Below are 7,020 nucleotides of genomic sequence, written 5' to 3' on the forward strand. Positions count from 1 at the left end.
GAGAGCTGCTTGTGGCCTTACATCAGAAGTAGGACAAGCACCACGACTGGCTAAAGCGTCAGATGCATAGACTCTTGGTGGATGTCAATCGCATTCGCAACCTGGCGACCAAGAACTCATTTTTTGCCCATGAGAATGCCCGGCGGTCCTGGAAGACGCTTCACCGAGAGCTTAAAGTTTGATTCTAGGCCTCCACCAAATGCAAGCTAGCGTCACACTCCCTCTCTTGAAGATTCTGAATATTCATCTTCGGCTGCAACTGTTGTTGCGAATGTCATCCATGAAGAAGACGATGCCACTTCACCGACCATGGCTACACTGCCTCGACACTGCATCAGGCCCTTCTGCACCACCAAACTCCAACGTCAACCCTGCTCCACCATCTGCTCCTTCTGTGAACGAGTAGATGCTCTATGCCTTCAAACCTTTTTGGTCATTACTGACAAAAGGGGGAGAAGCATATGAGTTGATAGTCTTCAAGCGGGTCCTTATGGGTGGTTGCATTATTTTGCCAAGTTTCTATAACTCTCATATTTTGATACATTTGGTTCTTTGAGTTCTAACACTTAAACTCGATGGTCGTCTGCTACTTTTTCTTCTACTCTGTGTTGCGATGATAAATTCCGCATGAAGTCATTCTGCAGACGTCCATTTTCCATTATGCATATCATTATCTTCATTATCTTTCTATATGCATAATGTATTGTCTTCACACTTTGAAGATGGCCTCTGATACGTCTCCGTCATATCTATAATTTTTTATTGTTCCATGCCAATATTATTCAACTTTTATATACTTTTGGCAACTTTTTATACTATTTTTTGGGACTAACATATTGATCCAGTGCCCAGTGCCAGTTCCTGTCTGTTGCATGTTTTTTGTTTCGCAGAAACCCAATATCAAACAGAGTCCAAACAGGATAAAAACGGATGGACATTTTTTTGGAATATTTATGATTTTTGGGAAGTAAAATCAACGCGAAACAGTGTCCGGGGTGGCCACGAGACAGGGGGGGCGCCCTCCCCCCTGGGCGCGGCCTGGGCTCTCGTGGGCCACCCGTAAGGCGGTTGACGCTCTTCTTTTGGCGCAAGAAAGCTAATTTTATGAGAAAGATCTGGGCGAAAGATTCACCCCAATCGGAGTTACGGATCTCCGGATATTTAAGAAATGGCGAAGGGGTAGAATCTGAGAAGGCAGAAACAAAGAGATAGATCCAATCTCGGAGGGGCTCTCGCCCCTCCCACGCCATGGGAGCCAAGGACCAGAGGGGAAACCCTTCTACCATCTAGGGAGGAGGTCAAGGAAGAAGAAGAAGAAGAAGAAGAAGAAGAAGGGGGCCCTCTCCCCCTTTCTTCCGGTGGCGCCGGAGCGCTGCCGGGGGCCATCATCATCACCGCGATCTTCACCAACAACTTCACCGCCTTCATCACCAACTCTTCCTCCCTCTATGCAGCGGCGTAACCTCTCTCTTACCCGCTGTAATCTCTACTTAAACATGGTGCTCAACGCTATATATTATTTCCCAATGATGTATGGCTATCTTATGATGTTTGAGTAGATCAGTTTTGTCCTATGGGTTAATTGATGATCGTGATTGGTTTGAGTTGCATGTTTTATTATTGGTGATGTCCTATGGTGCTCTCTGTGTCGCGCAAGCGTGAGGGATCCCCAATGTAGGGTTTGCAATATGTTTATGATTTGCTTATGGTGGGTGGTGTGAGTGAACAGAAGCACAGACCCAAGTAAGTAGGTTGTTTGCGTATGGGATAAAAGGGGACTTGATACTTTAATGCTATGGTTGGGTTTTACCCTAATGAATATTTAGTAGTTGCGGACGCTTGCTAGAGTTCCAATCATAAGTGCATATGATCCAAGTAGAGAAAGTACGTTAGATTATGCCTCTCCCTTGAATAGAATTGCAACAATGATTACCAGTCTAGTTATCGATTGCCTTGGACAAATAACTTTCTCGTAACAAAAGGCTCTCTACTAATATTTACTTTATTGCATCTTTATCTAAACAGCCCCTAGCCTTTATTTACGTGCTTTTTATTATCTTGCAAACCTATCCTATCACACCTACAAAGTACTTCTAGTTTCATACTTGTTCTAGGTAAAGTGAACGTCAAGCGTGCGTAGAGTTGTATCGGTGGTCGATAGAACTTGAGGGAATATTTATTCTACCTTTAGCTCCTCGTTGGGTTTGACACTCTTACTTATCGAAAACTGTTGCGATCCCCTACACTTGTGGGTTATCAAGACCTTTTTCTGGCACCGTTGCCGGGGAGTCATAGCGTGGGGTGAATATTCTCGTGTGTGCTTGTTTGCTTTATCACTAAGTAATTTTTATTTGATGTTCTAAGTTGTTCTCTATCTTTAGTTATGGATATGGAACACAAAATACCAAAAAAAATTAGGTGTACTTGCTACTCATGGAGATGGGGTAACTCCTAAAACCCTCGATTCTCATTATGCGAAAGATATTATGTACTACTTTGATAATCCTGAGAAAACCCCATTCAACTTTATAATGGGACACACGTTGGATCAACATGAATACTTTAGGGATTATCGCTCGACACAAAAAGGGAAACTATTATGGGATCAATTTATTATGTTGCGTTGGTATGCCTGGAATCTATGCTTGAGATATGATATTACTTGTTGCTCTAGGATGGAGGCTCCACACCTTCCCTTTTCATGCAAATTTAATGATAATGAAACCTTAGAGACTTATGATAATGGTATATATGATTACTATGATGTGGAACAAATAGAAGAATTTGTTGCTTTTAAGGCTGCTTATGAAATTGAATCTTTGTTTGAAAAGTATGAAGCTTTAGATGATGATGCTTATAGGCCTGAAAATCTTGCTATACTTAGATATTGCTATGAAAATTATGAATAAAATTACTATATTAATGCATTTTTTGAGAAAGTCTCCGCTTTCCAAGAGGAGATTAATATTTTGCAGGAAGCTATGGAAGAAGAAATTGATGAAACAGTGAGCTCATTGGATGAAAAATATGATGACGAGAGCGAAGAACAAAAGGAGGAAGAGCGGATTAGCTACCCGTGCCCACCTTCTAATGAGAGTAACCCTCCAACTCATACATTATTTAATTCCCCTTCGTGCTTACTGAAGGATGATTGCTATGATGATTGCTATGATCCCGTTGATTCTCTTGAAATATCCCTTTTTGATGATGCTTGCTATGCTTGTGGCCAAGATGCCAATATGAATTATGCTTATGGAGATGAACTTGCTATAGTTCCTTATGTTAAACATGAAATTGTTGCTATTGCACCCACGCATGATAGTCCTATTATCTTTTTGAATTCTCCAAACTATACTATATCGGAGAAGTTTGTGCTTATTAAGGATTATATTGATGGGTTGCCTTTTACCATTGCACATGATGATTTTGATGAATGTAATATGCATGTGCTAGATGCTCCTACTTGCAATTATTATGAGAGAGGAACTATATCTCCACCTCTCTATGTTTCCAATATGATAGAATTGCAAAAACTGCTTATACTATGCATTGGCCTTTACTTGGTGTGCATGAATTGTCCTTTTATGACATGCCGATGCATAGGAAGAGAGTTAGACTTTGTTGTTGCTTGATATATGTTACTTTGTGCTTACTACTAAATTACAAATCATTGTTAATTAAAATTGTCTTTGATATACATTGGGATCCGGGTGGATTCATTACTTGAGCACTAAATGCCTAGCTTAATGGCTTTAAAGAAAGCGCTGCCAGGGAGACAACCCGGAAGTTTTAGAGAGTCATCTATTTATGTTGAGTGCTTTCATATAGTTTAAAAACAAAAAATATAAAGAGGGGAACCTAAAAACTTTTCAAAAAGGAAAGTGAAAGTGAGAGAGACAAGCATTGTTGAAGTGGGAGAGCTCCTTGAACTTTGTTCATGCTCACGGAAACTTTGTGAATCTTGATTACAGAATTTTTTCAACAAAAATAATTATCCCCTTGTACAATTCCATTGTATTATAATAATAATGGGCCAAGGTTTGCCTTTAGGATGTTTACAATGCTTGTTGGTTTGTACGGTGCAGGACAGAAACTTTGGCTGTAGTGCACGATTTTATATTTTTAACTGAAACGTCAAATGGTTCTGATTCCTTTTGTGCTGTTTTTCTGTACAACTTGTTTATTTTTCCTAATGTTGGTAGATTTTTTGGGGTACCAGAAGTATGGTGGATGTTCAGATTACTACAGACTGTTCTGTTTTTGACAGATTCTGTTTTTGATGCATAGTTTGCTTGTTTTGATGAATCTATCATTTTATATCAGTGGATTAAGCCATGGAAAAGCTATATTACAATAGACACAATGCAAAAACAAAATATGGATTGATTTGCAACAGTACTTAGAGTGGTGATTTGCTTTATTATACTAACGGATCTTACCGAGTTTTCTGTTGAAGTTTTGTGTGGATGTAGTGTCTAATCGAGGATGTCTTGATATGAGGAAAAGGAAGAGAGGCAAGAGCTCAAGCTTGGGGATGCCCGAGGCACCCCAAGTAAATATTCAAGGAGGCTCAAGCATATAAGCTTGGGGATGCCCCGGAAGGCATCCCCTCTTTCTTCAACAAGTATCGGTATGTTTTTGAATTTGTTTCGTTCATGCATTATGTGCAAGTCTTGGAGCGTCTTTTGCATTTAGTTTTCACTTTTCTTTTATGCACCATGCTGGTATGAGATAGTCCTTGGTTGATTTATAGAATGCTCATTGCACTTCACTTATATCTTTTGAGTGTGGCTTTATAGAATGCTTCATGTGCTTCACTTATATCATTTGAAGTTTGGATTGCCTGTTTCTCTTCATATAGACAACCACCATTTGTAGAGTGCTATTTTGCTTCACTTATAATTATTAGAGCGCGGGCATATCTTTTGTAGAAAGAATTAAACTCTCTTGCTTCACTTATATCTATTTAGAGAGATGACAGGAATTGGTCGTTCACATGGTTAGTCATAAAATCCTACATAAACTTGTAGGTCGTTGAATATGATATGTTTGATTCCTTGCAATAGTTTTGTGATATAAAGGTAGTGATATTAGAGTCATGCTAGTGGGTGGTTGTGGATCGTAGAGACACTTGTGTTGAGGTTTGTGATTCCCATAGCATGCACGTATGGTGAACCGCTTTGTGATGAAGTTGGAGCACAATTTTATTTATTGATTGTCTTCCTTATGAGTGGCGGTCGGGGACGAGCGATGGTCTTTTCCTACCAATCTATTCCCCTAGGAGCATGCGCGTAGTACTTTGTTTTCAATGGCTTGTAGATTTTTGCAATAAGTATATGAGTTCCTTATGACTAATGTTGAGTCCATGGATTATACGCACTCTCACCCTTCCATCATTGCTAGCCTCTTCGGTACCGTGCATTGCCCTTTCTCACCTCGAGAGTTGGTGCAAACTTCGCCGGTGCATCCAAACCCCATGATATGATACGCTCTGTCACACATAAGCCTCCTTATATCTTCCTCAAAACAGCCACCATACCTACCTATCATGGCATCTCCATAGCCATTCCGAGATATATTGCCATGCAACTTCCATCATCATCATATACATGACTTGAGCATTCATTGTCATATTGCTTTGCATGATCGTAAGATAGCTAGCATGATGCTTTCATGGCTTGTCCGTTTTTTTATGTCATTGCTATGCTAGATCATTGCACATCCCAGTACACCGTCGGAAGCATTCATATAGAGTCATATCTTTGTCCTAGATATTGAGTTGTAAGTAAATAAAAGTGTGATGATCATCATTATTAGAGCATTGCCCCAGTGAGGAAGGATGATGGAGACTATGATTCCCCCACAAGTCGGGATGAGACTCCGGACTTTATGAAAAATAAAAGAGGCCAAAGAAGCCCAAATAGAAAAAAAAAAGGCCAAAGAAGACCACCAAAAAGAAAAAAAGAAAAAAAGAAAAAAAAGAAAAAAAAAGAAAAAAGAAGAAGAAAAAAGAAGAAAAAAGGAGAAAATAAAAATGAGAGAAAAAGAGAGAAGGGGCAATGTTACTATCCTTTTACCACACTTGTGCTTCAGAGTAGCACCATGTTCTTCATAGAGAGAGTCTCCTATGCTTTCACTTTCATATACTAGTGGGAATTTTCGTTATAGAACTTGGCTTGTATATTCCGATGATGGGCTTCCTCAAATTCCCGAGGTCTTCATGAGCAAGCAAGTTGGATGCACACCCACTTAGTTTCAGTTTGAGCTTCCATACACTTATAGCTCTAGTGCATCCGTTGCATGGCAATCCCTACTCACTCACATTGATATCTATTGATGGGTGTCGGTGTCAAAACCGGCGGATCTCAGGTAGGGGGTCCCGAACTGTGCGTCTAGGCGGATGGTAACAGGAGACAAGGGACATGGTGTTTTTACCCAGGTTCGGGCCCTCTCGATGGAGGTAAAACCCTACTCCTGCTTGATTAATATTGATGATATGGGTAGTACAAGAGTTGATCTACCACGAGATCAGAGAGGCTAAACCCTAGAAGCTAGCCTATGGTATGATTGTTGTCCTTCCTACGGACTAAAACTCTCCTGTTTATATAGACACCGGAGAGGGCTAGGGTTACACAAAGTTGGTTACAATGGGAGGAGATCTTCATATCGTATCGCCAAGCTTGCCTTCCACGCCAAGGAAAATCCCATCCAGACACGGGACGAAGTCTTCAATCTTGTATCTTCATAGTCCGGGAGTACGGCCAAAGGTCATAGTCCGGCCATCCGGACACCCCCTAATCCAGGACTCCCTCAGTAGCCCCCGAACCAGGCTCCAATGACGATAAGTCCGGCGCGCAAGTTTATCTTCGGCATTGCAAGGCGGGTTCTTCTCCAAAATCCATGTACCTGTCGGATGTGTCCGGCTTCTAGTGCGTGCCACTCTCCTCGGCTTCTGTGCTCAATAATGACCATCTTCCATGTGTCAAACGAATGCGAAAAGCCATGTTTTTTTCGTTTACC

This window comes from Triticum dicoccoides, chromosome 7B, assembly GCF_002162155.2.
Source record: "Triticum dicoccoides isolate Atlit2015 ecotype Zavitan chromosome 7B, WEW_v2.0, whole genome shotgun sequence".
Lineage (NCBI taxonomy): Eukaryota > Viridiplantae > Streptophyta > Magnoliopsida > Poales > Poaceae > Triticum > Triticum dicoccoides.